This window comes from Anomaloglossus baeobatrachus, unplaced genomic scaffold (genome assembly GCF_048569485.1).
Source record: "Anomaloglossus baeobatrachus isolate aAnoBae1 unplaced genomic scaffold, aAnoBae1.hap1 Scaffold_139, whole genome shotgun sequence".
Taxonomy (NCBI): domain Eukaryota; kingdom Metazoa; phylum Chordata; class Amphibia; order Anura; family Aromobatidae; genus Anomaloglossus; species Anomaloglossus baeobatrachus.
This window is the reverse complement of record NW_027441909.1, coordinates 111,716-128,020: the sequence shown is the minus strand read 5'-3', so window position 1 is coordinate 128,020 and position 16,305 is coordinate 111,716. Positions and strand designations below refer to the sequence as shown.

The following is a 16,305-nucleotide window of genomic DNA, read 5'->3' as shown; positions in this document are numbered from 1 at the left end:
AATCCTACCCCACTCCCTGCTAGCGTTAGTTTTGTGGTGTAGCAAACTCCACGGCTTGTTGTCATGCCCCGGCTCTATTCACTTTGTTTCTAGCTGAAGAAAAATAGTGTGAGATGACAACACCAAAAGCTGCAAAATTTTTTGCCAAAACATGACAACTTTTTAAAACTTTACACCAGTAGGCATGAAAAATTTGAGAATCGGGCCCTATTAGTACACTTACTAACCAAACCTTAGTGGTTTAGTCCTCTTAGGCAGGTAAAACATATGTATTTGTAAATCTGTATACATAAGGGTATGTTAACATGGCTTTTTTCTTTTTTTTTTTTTTTAAACCTTGTTTTGATCAGATTATCTCAGAAAATTGCCTTAAAAAACCCCTCCAATCTTCCTATTCTTTTTGATGTAAAAGTGACTTGCTTTTCATAAGTTCAGGCTTTTGAGGGTCTTTTAACTTTTTTCAAAAAAAGTGGGTAAAAGAAGTGAGCAGACCATTCTTCGGGCTTTTTCTGCTAGGAAGACGCTCCAAATGTTACAATACAAGTCAATAAGAAGGCTTAAAGGGAACCTGTCACCAGTTTTTCGGCCTATAAACTATGGCCACCAACACCGGGCTGTTATATACAGCATTCTAACATGCTGTATATAAGAGCCCAGGCCGCTGTGTAGAACATAAAAAACACTTTAGAATACTCACCTAACAGTCGCGCTACGGTGTATTTGGGTCAGATGGGCGTCTCTGTTGTCTTGTGCCGGCGCCTCCTCTTTCGGCCATCTTCGTCCTCCTTCTGAAGCTTCTGTGCATGACGCATCCTACGTAATACACACTCGCCGGTCCCGCGCAGGCGCACTGCAATACTTTGATCTGCCCTGCTCAGGGCAGATCAAAGTGCGCCTGTGCAGGACCTCAATGCCGGCAAGTGTGGATGACGTATGACGCGTCATGCTCCCCGGCGACAGAAAAAGGACAACAAAGATGGCCGAAAGAGGAGGCACCGGACAACGGAGATACCCATCTGACCCAAATCCACCGCAGCGTGACCATTAGGTGAGTATTATAAAGTGTTTATGTTCTACACAGCGGCCTGCGTTCTTATATGTTAGAATACTGTATATAAGAGCACCGGTGGTGGTGGCCTCAGCTTATAGGCTGAAAAACTGGTGACCGGTTCCCTTTGAAAATGGTTGGAAAATGCCTGGAGATTTTTCTTGTTTTAGCATTTTTTTTTGCAGAAAAAAATGCATGTTTTATTGTTTATAAAGTAAAAAAAACACCCCCTCCAAAACATTTATATAGAGTAGCAACAAGAAACGTTAAAAAGTTGCTTCAGGTAACATTAACAAAATGGTAACCAAATTCTTCAGGATTTGAAAACAAAAAAAAAATCTGTTTATTCCTGAAGTGGTATCTGCATGAAAAACTTGAAGTTTTCACTTGCTTGAAAAAAAATTAACTTATTTAATGATTTTTTTGGGAAAAATAGAATCACATTTGGGATGTTGTCTATGTCTTTACAGAACTCTGCAGCTGTGGCCAAGAAATCAGTAAAAGAACTATACAAAGACGCTGTTGGTTTTTGGCAACGGAAAAAAACTAGTGAGTGTTTAAATCGCCTCATTTATGTGTTAGATGTATGTACCGCCATGTGGCGCCACTGTATAGAATCTAATTATTAAGTTAGTATGCAAGAGAAACAACACTTTTATTGAAGAATCTCAATCAAATGGCGTGGAATGGAGCAGACATGATTGATATACAGACATACAGGTGACATATTACAGTTCTAGTGTTAGAGCCATGATGTGCCTGGGCTCTTAATCTCTGTAAGGCTAAGTTCATGTGTCCTGTAGTCATCTGGTTGGGAAACTGATTTCTGCTGGATCCGTTGTGGTTTTTTTTTTTGTCATGGGAGTCTATGGACAACATATCCATTAATGGATTGCTATTTAGACATCCGTTGTACTTGCATTTGTAACGGGTCTGTTGTTTTCTTAACGGATCCATTACAAATGGACGATAAATAGTAATCCATTAACGGATCCATCCCGCATAAGTCAATCAAACAGGTACAAGGCACTCTCAAGGGTTAATTTTCATATAATTTATTCCAAAATAGTTTTAAACGTGTGACGTTTCAGCCACTAGGTGGCCTTCATCAGACAACTGGTATCATAAACTGTCCAAAATTGGACTGTCAAGGCAACGGTGTCCACCGCTATGCTGTGGACGCAGCATAGCGGTGGACACCGTTGCCTTGACACTCCAATTTTGGCCAGTTTATGATACCAGTTGTCTGATGAAGGCCATCTAGTGGCTGAAACGTCACATGTTTAAAACTATTTTGGAATAAATTATATGAAAATTAACCCTTGAGAGTGCCTTGAACCTGTTTGATTGACTTACGGTTTGGAAACCAACAAGTGCACCTCGATATACCTCCACTATATTGGCTGTGCCTTATCCTTTTACAACCATCCCCCGTAGACTCCACATGTTAAAAACTGATCCGGCCGACATCCGTTATTTAACAGACAAAAAAGTTGTTTTTGCAGAATTTTTTTGCTAATAAATCCATGATAACGGATGGTTGCAGGACCTGTGAACCTAGCCTAATACTTCATATTTCTTTGTCGCTCCATTGGGAGACCCAGACAATTGGGTGTATAGCTTCTGCCTCCGGAGGCCACACAAAGTATTACACTTTAAAAAGTGTAACCCCTCCCCTCTGCCTATACACCCCCCCGTGGATCACGGGCTCCTCAGTTTTATGCTTTGTGTGGAAGGAGGCACACATCCACTCATGCATTCTCATAACTTAGTTGTCGGTTGGAAGAAAAGTGGACCCCCACGGGGTCCCCGGCATGCTCCCTTCTCACCCCACTATGTCGGCGGTGTTGTTAAGGTTGAGGTACCCATTGCGGGTACAAAGGCTGGAGCCACATGCCGTTTTCCTTCACCATCCCTTATGCGGCTCTGGGAGAAGTGGGATCCTGAGCGGTCATCCATTTGCTGGGACCGTGCTCTATCCGCAGCCCCTGGTGGAACCTGCCGGACCGGAGCCTTTTCAACCCTAGGGATCGGGCCCTGCTACTTAAAGGTACTCTGTGTCCCCTTCGGGGACTGTACAGGGAGCGCACCTTCTTCCCGGAAGCCGCGGTAGTCGTAACACTGAGGAGACAGGTGGACTTCCGCGCCGACCGGGCCTGCTTGTCGGGCGCGGCCTCAAATTTAGTCCCCGGCTTCAAAGCGGCCTAGTCGCGAAAATCCCGCCCCTGGGCCTGCCTGTCAGGGGTAAGGCCGGGATTGCCGACATGATGTCGGATGTGACGGCTGGAGCATCCTGCATGTCTTCCTCCCCCCTCACTGGCCACTGTGGGGACCCCAGACGGTACCCATTGCGGGTACGGAGGCTGGAGTCACAGGCCGTTTCCTTCACCATCCCTTATGCGGCTGGGAGAAGTGGGACCTGAGCGGTCATCCATTGAATGGGACCGTGCTCCATCCGCAGCCCCTGGTGCTACCTGCCGGACCGGAGCCTCTTCAACCCCAGGGACCGGGCCCTGCTACTTAAAGGTACTCTGTGTCCCCATTGGGGACTGTACAGGGAGCGCACCTTCTTCCCGGAAGCTGCGGTAGTTGTAAAACTGAGGAGGCAGGTGGACTTCCGCGCCGACCGGGCCTGCTGGTCGGGCGCGGCCTCAAATTTAGTCCCTGGCTTCACCGCGGCCTAGTCGCGAAAATCCCGCCCCCGGGCCTGCTGTCAGGGGTAAGGGCGGGATTACCGACATGACGTCGGATGTGAGGGCTAGAACATCCTGCATGTCTTCCTCCCCCCTCACTGACCACTGTGGGGAACTCAGACTCCCGCTCTTTGCTGGTGCCGCCCTCGGCCCCACTCCTCCCCTGAGAGCTCCGGCGGCCATTTTCTGGCATTCTGCCAGTGGGTGCTTCTCAGGGGAGCTCAGGGTGAACGCAGCACTCAGTGCTGGTCCCCCTAGGGTGCCGGATACATATGTATATATTATATATATTTCTGTTCGGACAGACTGTATACCCTTTGTTCAGGGGTGCAAGCACATTTACCTTCAGTGGTCTCTCTCCTAGGAGACAACAGGCACAGGTTTTTCTCGCGGTCTGTACCTCTTGTGGGGTTATGTTACCTGCGGGATCCACCTACCCTCACTGTGAGCAATGCTGGACTCCTGCCTCGCTTGCTCAGCCGGAGCCTCGGGCACTGGTGGGCCCCTCGGCTCATGTAGACCCCCCTGCAGGGACAGAGTCACCGGTGTTGGCCCTCAGTCATTTTCATATGATCAAATGGTCTTCTAAGCTCCTTGAGGCATTGCAGTCCAGACCGGACCTTTCACAGGCCCTGGCCCGGTTAGCTTGTTTCATTCAGGCCCCGCTTGGTTAGCGCCGCAGCGCGCTCCCAGGTTGAGCCCTAGGTCTCAGGCGGAGGACTCCTGCCCGGACCGCAGTCCAAGGCCGGCTAAGCGGTCTCGCTGGGACTCTTCCCCGACTTCCTCACGCTGCTAGGATCCCAGCTTGAGGACTCTTAGGAAGACGAGGCGGACGGGGGAGCTCAGGGCTCTGGCCCTGACTTCACCCTTAACCTTGATACTCCTGAGGGGGACGCCTTAGTAAATGATCTTATTTCGATCCATCATCCAGGTGCTGGTTCGCTCTCCTCCGCCTCCTCCTGTAGAGGAGTCGGCTTCTCAGCAGGAGAAACACCAGTTTTGGTTCCCCAAACGTACAATACGTTTTTTGATCACTCTAACTTCAGGGATGGGTTAAACGTCACACTGACACGCGTTACCCCTTTCCATCTGACGTCGGTAAGAGTTGGGCTCATTCTCCCAAAATGGATCCTCCAGTCTCCAAATTGGCTGCTAGGTCCGTGGTGTCTGCAAATGGCTCATCCCTGAAGGATGCCACTGACAGACAGATAGAGCTCTTGGCGAAGTCCATCTATGAGGCCACGGGCACGTCTTTCGCCCCGGCCTTCACAGCCGTGTGGGCTCTCCAAGCAATCTAGGCTTGTCTGAAGGAGTTTAATGCTGTCACATGGAATTTTGCTCCGCATGTTCCGTCTTTGACTCTCGGGCATCAGCCTTTTCGTCCTGCGACATGAACGCCGTCCGGGACTCCACTAGCCGCACGGCTGTAGCATATGCTAACTCCGTGGCAGTTCGCAGGGCCATGTGGCTGCGCGAATGGGAACCAGACTCGGCTTCAAAAAGGTTCTTAACTGGTTTACCTTTTTTCTGGCGACCGTTTATTTGGCGAACGATGGGATGTTATTATTAAGGAATCCAAGGGAAAGGTCTCCTCCTTACCCCAGTCCAAACCTAAGAGACCTCAGCAAAGAAAAATCCCATCGAGGTTTCGGTCCTTTCGTCCCTCCGCCAAGCCACATTCTTCTTCGTCCAACAGGCCGGAGAAAGGCCAGAGGAACTCATATGCGTGGCGGCCCACGTCACGACCCCAATAGGCCGCAGGGGGCACTGCCTCCAAATCGGCCTCCTCATGGCTCTCGGTCTACCCTAGCCGCATCCCCGGTCGGTGGCAGGCTCTCCCGCTTTGGCGGCGCCTGGTGGCCACAAGTTCAAGACCGATGGGTGAGAAACATTCTGTCTCATGGTTACAGGATAGAGTTCAGTTCTCGTCCTGCGGCTCGTTTCTTCAGAACCTCTGGGCCCCTGCTCAGGTGGCGTGTCAACACGTTGCTCTGGGACTCTCCATGGACAAACAGCTTTCCCTGCAGGCGGGGGTGCAATCACTTCTTCGGAGTCAGTCACACCCCTTAAGGCACCTCATGCACTTCCTGGGGAAGATGGTTGCAGCTATGGAGGCAGTGCCGTTCACGAACCAAGGCGGCACTCGCAGTCGTCAAGCCTTCCAGGAAGTCCGGCGGATTCTGCAGTGGGTGGAAACCACAGGCTCCACCATCTCCGCAGTTCACATCACGGGCGTAGAAAACTGGGAAGCAGTCGTTTTTCAGTCATCAGACATGGACGCGTGGGAATGGTCTCTGCACCCAGAAGTGCTTCAAGAGATCCATCGCCCCTGAGGAACGCAGGACGTCGATCTCTCAAGGTCCCGGCCTTCATGGCACGGTCTCAGGATCACAGACCTCTGGCAGCGGACGCTTTTGTCCAGGATTGGTCGCAGTTTCGACTGCCTTATGTGTTTCCCCCTCTGGCGATGCTGCCCAGGGTACTACGCAGGATCAGGTCCGACTGCCGTCGCGCCATTCTCGTCGCCCAGACTGGCCGAGACGGTCGTGGTATCCGGATCTGGGGCATCTTACGGTGGGTCAACCGTGGGCACTTCCAGACCGCCCAGACTTGCTGTCACAAGGCCCGTTTTTTCCATCTGAAATTCTGTGGCCCTCAACTTGACTAGGGGCCATTGGCCCCTGACTCCTAGAGTCTTCAGGGTTATTTCAGGATGTCATTGCCACCACGAGACAAGCCAGGAAGCCAACGTCCGCCAAGATCTATTACAGGTCTTGGCAAGTCTTTCTATCCTGGTACGCTGATAACGGCTTTCCTCCATGGCCGTTTACCTTACCCACATTCCTTTCATTCCTACAATTTGGAATGGACAAGGGTTTGTCCCTCGACTCTCTCTCTAGGGCCAAGTATCCACGCTCTCCGTGTTTTTTTCTTTCAAAAGCGTCTAGCCAGGCTTCCGCAGGTCCGCACGTTCCTGCAGGGGGTCTGCCACATGGTTCCACCTTACAAACGTCCGTTGGAACCCTGGTATCTTAGCAGAGTCCTGACGGCTCTTCAAAAGCCGCCTTTTGAGCTGCTGCGGGATGTCTCTCTCTCCCGTCTTTCACAGAAAGTGGCCTTCCTGGGGACAGTCACATCTCTTCAGAGAGTGTCTGACCTTGCAGCACGGTCATGCAAGGCTCCTTTCCTGGTTTTTCCACCAGGATAAGGTGGTTCTTCGTTCTGTCCCGGAATTTCTCTCTAAGGTGGTATCTCCTTTTATCTAAATCAGGATATCTCCTTGCCTTCCTGTTGCCCTAATCCAATTCACCAGTTTGAAAAGGTTTTGCACTCTTTGGGCCTAGTGAGAGCACTCCGGTTCTACGTGTCTCGCACGGCACCCCCTGCGCCGTTCAGATGCGCTTTTTGTCCTTGTCGCTGGCCAGCGTATGGACTCTCAGGCCTCCAAGTCGACCTTGGCTCGGTGGATCAAGGAACCGATTCTCGAGGCCTACCGTTCTTCGGGCCTTCCGCTCCCTTCAGGCCTGAAAGGCCATTCTACCAGAGCTGTAGGTGCGTCCTGGGCATTGCGGCACCGGGCAACGGTTCAGCAGGTGTGTCAGGCAGCTACGTGGTCTAGTCTGCACACTTTCACGAAGCACTATCAAGTGCATACCTATGCTTCGGCAGACGCCAGTCTCGGTAGGCGAGTCCTCCAGGCGGCGGTTGCCCACCGGTAAGAGGGGGCCTTTTTCGGCTCTTTCTATTGAGGTATTCTTTTACCCACCCAGGGACTGCTCTTGGACGTCCCAATTGTCTGGGTCTCCCAATGGAGCGACAAAGAAGAAGGGAATTTTGTTTACTTACCGTAAATTCCTTTTCTTCTAGCTCCTATTGGGAGACCCAGCACCCACCCCTGTGCCCTTTGGGCTGGTTATTTTTTTGGGTTATGGTCTTCAGTTCTCCGAACATCCTTCGGATTGAATTTACCCTAGACCAATTTATAAGTTTCCTCCTTCCTGCTTTTGCACCAAAACTGAGGAGCCCGTGATCCACGGGAGGGTGTATAGGCAGAGGGAAGGGGTTACACTTTTTCAAGTGTGATACTTTGTGTGGCCTCCGGAGGCAGAAGCTATACACCCAATTGTCTGGGTCTCCCAATAGGAGCTAGAAGAAAAGGAATTTACGGTAAGTAAACAAAATTCCCTTCTTTTTAGGTCCTGCAAAGAAAAAAGGGGCTCAAACGGTGGAGAGAGAAGTCAGACAAAGTGAGCAAAAAGGTATTCCAGCCGTTTCGCCTGTATGCAAACCTCTTCTCCAAGGACTAAAGGGGTAATTCTAAAACACTCAGAATCATACAATTACAACCTTTTTTTTCACCCTTATTTTATACTATTTTTTGGCTGTATTTCAGATCTTCTCTTAAAAAGGCTACATTTCCCAAGAATCTTCAGTTTAGTGTTCAAAATACTGATATCCCATCACCACCTTCTGACTCTGCGGTGTCTTTGCCTCCTTCACTTCTGCATCTTGTGGGAATGGCAGCAGAGACCTCCGAGGAGAAATATCGTCTCCTAGACCAGAGGGACAAGATATTGAGACAAGGTATTGAAAGGATCTGTGAAAGTTTTGCAATTATTTGAGTAACTAAAGAAGTTTTTTTTTGTAACCATAAAAGAAATGCACATTTTCTAATCACGTTTCTCCTATTTTTGTAGCTCGAGTTAAACGAACTGGGTTAGATCAAGCCAAAGTTTTTGTGGGAACCTGTCCTGACATGTGCCCTGAAAAGGAGAGATACATGCGGGATACTCGCAATCAACTTAGCATCTATGAGTTCCTTCCAGGAACAGACAAGGTAATTATTAAATTAACTTTTACTTCAGTAGCGCCAACATATTCTACAGCACTTTTACAACTGTATCCTTCCTCTTCCTTCCTCCAAATGTTTTGAGCATGTCATGTTTATCACCCAAAAAAGGTCAGTTATTGGTATAATTTTTAATGTTCTGTTTACTATTAATGGTCTACATTATGGATGGAAAATAACTTGCATAATTCCTTCCTTTCAAAGTTGGACCATGCGGCTGCCATAAAAGAATACAGTCGATCTTCTGCAGATCAAGAGGAGCCCCTAGCACATGAATTGCGCCCGTTACCAGTGCTGTGTATGACTATGGATTATATGGTGACCAATATCATGGATCAGGGAGAGGATAATTACCGAGATTGGTATGATTTTGTTTGGAACCGAACACGTGGAATACGGAAGGTGAGAAGCTTTACTGAAAGCTATGTATTTATCAAATAGTTTTTCTTGGCTAATCCGGATGACTTTTTAACCAGACTAATGTCAAATTGTTAACTAAGTTTAATTTTAGAGATATTACTGTAGTTTAGGAATAAAAAAATAAATCAGAATAATGTGATCCCTTTGCTGCTAGAATTGTTATTTTTTTGTGATAACTGGATTAGAGAAAACAAAGAGAAAAAGAAATGGTGTTAATAGATCCCTTAAGCTGGGTTCATACACAACGACAACAACGTCGCTGTTACGTCACCATTTCCTGTGACGTAACAGCGACCTTACATGATCGCTAGTTAGCTGTCAAACATGTAATTTTCAGCAGAGACGGAGCAGCGATCATAGCGACCTCGACGGTCGTTGGAACGTGTCACACGCGTCGCTGTGCGACGACTCAGACCTTGATAGAGGCGGGGTGTTTACTCCTAGACATGTTTTGCGTTGCCTCTTTTCACGCCCCTCTGTTCCGATTGGTGATCGCTACAGCGCTTTTGCGTTGCCTTTTTCACGCCCCTCTGTTCCGATTGGTGATCACTACAGCGGCGCCTGATTGGGTGACCATGCCAAACAAAGGAAGACACAAAGAACGACACACTAGCAACACCAGACAGAGACTCTACTACGTGGAACAAAGAATGGAACTTAAAAAATGAAATCACTGTAACGCCTTCGGCAAGTTACCCAATCGGAACGCTGTTATGACCACCAATCGGAGTCGTGGGGGCGTTGTAAAATACACCGCAAAAACACGCCCGTGTCCTGCCTTCAGTCCTACGTCACTGCCTTCAAAGTCGTCGCGACCGTCGCTGCTGCTGTGTTAAACACAAGGATGCATTTGGCGCAGCGGGATAGAATCGATCAAAAAATGACCTGAAATATTCAAGAGCGAGCAGCGATCTCGCAGCAGGGGTCTGATCGTTGTAATGTGTCACACACAGCGACGTCGCTGTTGAAGTTGTTGCTACGTCACAGAAAATGGCGACTTAGCAGCGATGTCGTTGTCGTCGTCGCTGTGTGTGACACCACCATTATTCAAGCAAGGCTTCAGTTTGTTAAAGGGTTTGTCACGGTTTTAGATGAAAGCCTGCAGTCACTTTTAGTGACTAAACTTCTGAGTCCTTACAGTGCATGCACGCTCCGGATTCTCCGGTGATGAGAGCAAGTATTTATATGACCACTAGTATTCAGTTTGCATACATGCATTCACGTGCCGACTAGACTTACTCGACCTCACTCAATTCACTTGTATTGAGCAAGGCCGCTCATGTCTAGTATGAGTGTGGCCGTAAGTATGTAAATCTTATATTTGTGGTCATGTGACCACCCACTTTTGCTATTGGCATCGGGGAATCCTGACCGATTTACGGTTCATGCTCTGTTAAGATTCAGAACTCCAGAGTGACTGCAGACTTTCATCTCAAATCTGGACAATCCCTTTAAGAAGTGGGTAGTCAGTGAAGTGCCAGAAGCAGATGAATTAATTAATGACCTTAAGAAAGTAAAAATATAGAGAAGTATATAAATACAGAGAAATTGTACAAGGAATGACAGATTGAGGCAAAAAGGTGAAAAATGTTATTTTCCCCTCCAGTCTTAAAGGGGAGGATATGGGACGGTAAAGCAGGGCAACGAGGGTTAGCAATGACTCATGTTTTATATTAGGTGTGTAGAATTTTTCTTATTTTTCTTTTCTTTTTAGGATATTACACAGCAGCACTTGTGTGATAAATTTACTGTGTCTTTGATGGAGAAGTGTATGCGGTTTCACATTCACTGTGCATATGAGCTTTGTGAGGAGCCGATGTCCTCATTTGATCCCAAAATAAATAATGAGAATTTGACAAAGTGTTTGCAGAGCCTAAAGGAAATGTACCAGGACCTACAAAATCATGGCGAGACCTGTCCTTGTGAACCTGAGTTTAGGGGCTACAGTGTTTTACTCAACCTCAACAAGGGAGATATTCTCAGGTAAAATCTTGCTTTCTTTTCATGCATTGAGTGACTGGATAGAGGTCCTGGGAGTGTGGACCGTCTGCTCCTGGCACCATCTCGCTGTGGTGGACAATCGCGCTGGAGGGGAAGGGGCAAGGACTGTCTGCCTGCTCACCTCTTCTGTGTTGGAGGTTGGAGTCTTGCCCTGCAAACCAGAAAGGGTACTGTGTGACAGGTTTCACCCTGTTCTCTTAGACTTTAGATGGGATAAGTGGGTAATTACACTGTTTGCCTCACAAGCAGAATCTGAAAGAAAAATTGGAAAGATTGAAGGTAGAGACGGGTCGGAACCCAGACGCCATGTCCACCTCCTACTTTCAGGAAGCCAAACCTGACCACCTTGGCTCCGGTTGGTGGGTAACTATGCTGAAAAGGAGTCAACTTTTTTTTCCGAGTGTCAGCAGCATACACACGTGGTCTCCTGTGTTTCCCAAAGCGATAGAAAAAGTACATACAAGTCACAATAATGCCCATAGAAGTGTCAATGGTGCCTGTACTATATATGTACACACTACAGTTCAAAGGTTTGGGGTCACCAAGACAATTTTGTCTTTTCTCATGAAAAATCATACTTTTATTTATCAAATGAGTTGCATAATGAATACAAAATATAGTCCAGACATTGACGAGGTTAGAAATAATGATTTTTACTTGAAATAATAATTTTCTCCTTCAAACTTTGCTTTCGTCACAGAATGCTCCTTTGCAGCAATTCCAGCTTTGCAGACCTTTGGCATTCTAGCTGTTAATTTGCGGAGGTAATCTGGAAATATTTCACCCCATGCTTCCAGAAGCCGCTTCCACAAGTTGGATTGGCTTGATGGGCACTTTTTGCACACCATACCTTCAAGCTGCACCCACAACAGCTCAATAGGGTTGAGATCTGGGCTGGCCACTCCATTACAGATAGAATACCAGCTGCCTGCTTCTTCCCTAAATAGTTCATGCATAATTTGTAGGTGTGCTTTGGGTCATTGTCCTGATGTCTCAAATAGGACGCTATAGGAGGCTGGCCCTGAAGTCACTTCTCTGCAGCTTCTATCACCCCTCCTGGAAAAGGACGTCATTTAGAGGCAGCGCTGAGGTCTCTTACTACAGCTACTATCATTGCCGCTTCCTGATGATGGTCTGTTTTAGGAGGGGTGATGGAAAACGTGACCTTAGTTTTTAACTGCTGCTTCCCGCATTTTCAGTGGCCAACACCACACTTCTGCCCCCGCCATCTTTGCTCGCCACCTCCTCAGGCCCTGTATGACATGGAGGTTTTTACATACATCACCAACCATCATGGCGGCGGGATCTGTTCAGACTACAGATTCTGACACTCCGCCTGATAACTTCTCTGATGTCTTTGATGAGTGCAGGGTGACTCTGGCTTCGACCAACAGATTGGTAGTTCATAGGCAGGCTAGCAAGAGTTAATCTCAGCTGGTCTGTTTGTTTGGCTCCCACACAACATGTGATCAAAGGAAACTATCACATCTGCTCCCCTCCTATATATGCTGGCTAGATCTTACCATTTATGCCCACTGTAGTTTCTCTAAGCTGGTCTGGGGAGGTTTTGTGATCCAGACTAACTGGTGGCTGTAGTATTTGTTTCTGAGTGCAGTTGTGAAGGTATCCCTTGTCTTCTTTTTGTTGCTACCTTCCTGCGCTTGCTTTTCTCCTGAGTCTCTTATTGTTTGTTTGTTCCTTGAATTTTCAGTATGTCAGAGTTTTTTGGTTTTCCCCTGTCTGCCTTTTGTATGTGTTTTATCTGCCTCTTGCCCCTTCCTTCCCTGGTGGGAGGGGGGAAATCAGATTAGTTCGGGTCAGGAGCATAGCCAGGCACGACACTTGGTCAGCTTCACCATTAGGGGTAATCCTAAAGTTAGGGATAGCCTAGTGTGACTCGTTTTCCTAGAGTCACATCGTGACACCCTGCTTTTGACACTAACTTTTTCCCTGAAATGAGGCATGAAGGGGTGTTGATAGAAGCAGGGTGAGTGACATAAGCAAATCCCTCATGATGACTATTCGTTTTAGGGCAGTAATAAAAGCTGTGGGACGGCACTGCTGTCACTCATCTTTCTTCTATCACTGCCCTATGATGGCGTCTTAGTTTATGGAAAGAAACTGCAGTGTTAGAAGCAGGGATTGTGGTTCCGATGAATGAAGATGAGGGTGACCGGGATAGAAGTGTGGTGGCTACTGAAACTGTTGTCACTTCTGCATCATCAGAATTGGACATCATCAGGGGAAGACTGACAGAAGTGATGGTAACTGATGGCAGCATCACCTCCTCCTTATGATGTCCTATCTTGGGTGGGAGAGAAGCTGTGGGGAAGTTACCGCAGGGCCATCCTTCTGTGGCGTCCTTTTGAGATTCTCCTTAAATGGAACATCACTGGAAGTAAAGAAAAAAAAAAAAAAGACCGGATAAAGAGAACGGAAGAGAATTTTACAATACAGCAAATTATGAAAGTGTTAGGGCTTAAAATGGATGTTTATAAAGGCCATACGATTTTTTATATATATATATATATATATATATATATATATATATATATATATATATATATAAAAGAATATATATATATAAGAATATATATTATATGGACAAACCCTTCAAAAAAAAAAAAAAAAGCCACATGCGTATTACTATACACAAGACGTGTGCAACTGACTGGAGTGTGGGTTACCACCCAACCTGTAAAGCAGCGGCCGGGCTGGAATTTGAAATAGGAGTTATTTCATCTACCGTCTATTTCAGCATGAGGAAAGCTTTCCTTTGCTGCCTTTATACAGAGAACAATTTTTCACTCACCCATGACAGCACCACGTGAGAGAGGGATCCGCCCAGCGAGGACAGGAAACCATTCTGAATAAAAGGGCGGTACCTCTCCCCTTCGTCAGTTGGTTTCCTGTCCTTGATGGGGGACCCCCATTCTGAAAACCGGCGGCCTAGGCTGAACGTGCGCAGGTATCTATTGAACAAATTTGTAGGGCTGCTACCTGGTCCTAACAGTCTACTTTTTTCCGGCACTATCGGTTGGACCTATCCTCCTCGGCTGCTCTTTCGTTTGGTAGACGGGTGCTTGATACGGTGGTCCCTCCCTAATTAGGTTTTCTCTGGAAATCTCTTATGTGGTGCTGTCAAGGGTGAGGGGAAAACACCACGGTTACTTACCGGTAGCCGTTTTTTCCAGAACCCATGACAGCACCCATATAATCCCTCCCTTTCTCATCCTTGGTGTGCACTTCTGGGGGTGCTTATGTGTGTTTAGTGGTGATGGAGTAAGTTCTAACGATTGTTGGAGGTCCTCTCATTCTCGGTAATCAACTGACGAAGGGGAGAGGTACCGCCCTTTTATTCAGAATGGTTTCCTGTCCTCGCTGGGCGGATCCCTCTCTCACGTGGTGCTGTCATGGGTTCTGGAAAAACCGGCTACCGGTAAGTAACCGAGGTGTTTCACTGCTATTATGAAAATATTGGGCAGGGGGTGTTTTCAGGAGTCTGCAACTGTCTTTGTTATAGAAATATAGGGGGTGTAAGGGTGGGCTGCCAGTACTGTTCTTATTGGGGAGTTGCAGGAGTCTGCCGCTGTTATTGATGGATTTGGGGAATTTCCAAAGGGTTTCAGCGGTCACTATTAGTAGGATTACACACATCTATCAAACACGCACCATGTTTGGATCACAATACCGGCACAACTGCCAGGTCTCTGGACCTGATCTATCAGCCGAATGTACGGGGATTGCGGATTTGCTGTCATCATTCTGGTTGCTGTAAGCCATAGGAATGCAGTAGGTAGAGCATAGCCCTTAGGGCCACTCAGTCTGGTGTGAAGGCTCATTGTGATGTGCAAAACTGAACAATATCATTTACATTAAAATGTACTGGATGGTGGAGCTGTAGATGGGTCTGCAGAAAAGTTGAAGCTCACTGGAACGCACAGAGCGGATCGATAAATGTAATTTTTATTACAGACCTTTCTACTACAACTTCACTGTTTCATTCAAATCATTAATTCTGTGTGAAGCAAAACAGCCACATACTCTTCCTTGGCTAAAAAGGAGGATTATTGTTTTTCAACCCTGCTGTAATATATCTAGTGCGACTTTTTTGAATTAGTGTAAAGATCCCATTAGAGTCCACACAAAGGCTTCTCTCAACATCTTCAATGGTTAAACTTGGAAAGTGCTTGTAAAAACCACAACCTTTGCTATTTTGCTTCTTATTAAAAATCCCATCCATTCCCAAGAACAAAGAGAGATTTTTAATTCTGTTGTGTAAAGCTTGTTGCCTAGATTACCGACCACCGATGCAGCCTGTCAGATGGACGGTTTCCTAGGCAAAGAATATGGTGCTTATAAGCTCTTTCCATAGAGCTTGTAATCAATGGTTTGACATTACCTGGATTGCTGGACCCAGCCGTCTTTGGTTCCCTTGCACTTCACTGGTGTAGAGGTAAAACTGCCTCTGATTGCTGTATTGTGAGTGTTCCATAAATGATTACCTAATTTTATCTAGGATTTGTTTTTTTATTCTTCCTTGTGCTACACATCTTGTTTAGAAATATTTCTCTCTTGCCTTATTGGGGTACACAGGACCATGGGTGTATGCTGCTGTTGCCAGGAGGTTCACACTATGCAAACTATTAAGAAAGAAAGTTGGCTCCTCCTCCACAGTGTACACCCTGTGACTGACCAGAAACCAAGCCAGATTTTGCTTAATCTCCTAGGAGGTGGACATGGGCCTGTTTTGATGCCGTTCCCTTCCGTTTTTTCTCCCGGTTCGGGCGCATTTTTTAGCCCACTAACCTTTATCTGTTCTATTCTCAGATGGGCGACAGGGTGTTCTACACTCCTGCTCTCCCCGTATGGGGGAAGAGGGACACAGGGTGGCTTCACCGCCAGGTCTCTTCTCTTCCTAAGTGGCCGTACGATCTATGCTCTGCGTCACCCTGGTGCTCAGAGCCCCCCGTTTCTATTTCCTGACCAGGCTCCCCCTCAACACACTTCTAGGCAAGCGGCGCCGAGAGTGGTAACGTTCGGCAGTTTCAGAACTTGGGATGCAAGTCTGCCGTCCGCCTACCTGCTGCGTGGAGCAGCTGACCCGAAGTCTTCTTCCCTCCAGGTTCTTACCCAGCCGGCGCGGCTTCCAACAGACCACCTGAACTCAGGTAGGGAGCGTTATCGTCTCTAGGCAGGTCCAGATCAGCGTTGGAGCGGCGGGGGAGAAGGTCTCCCTGCTTCAGCGCCCGCTGCGCTGCAGTGTTGCGCTATCCCTGGCGTATCGCAGGCCA

The 16,305-nt window shown here is 47.4% G+C and overlaps 1 pseudogene; it reads left to right on the top strand.

The window, feature by feature from the left end:
• LOC142260607 (germinal-center associated nuclear protein-like) overlaps positions 1-16,305 on the top strand; it is an 88,209-nt pseudogene that overhangs the window by 5,947 nt on the left and 65,957 nt on the right.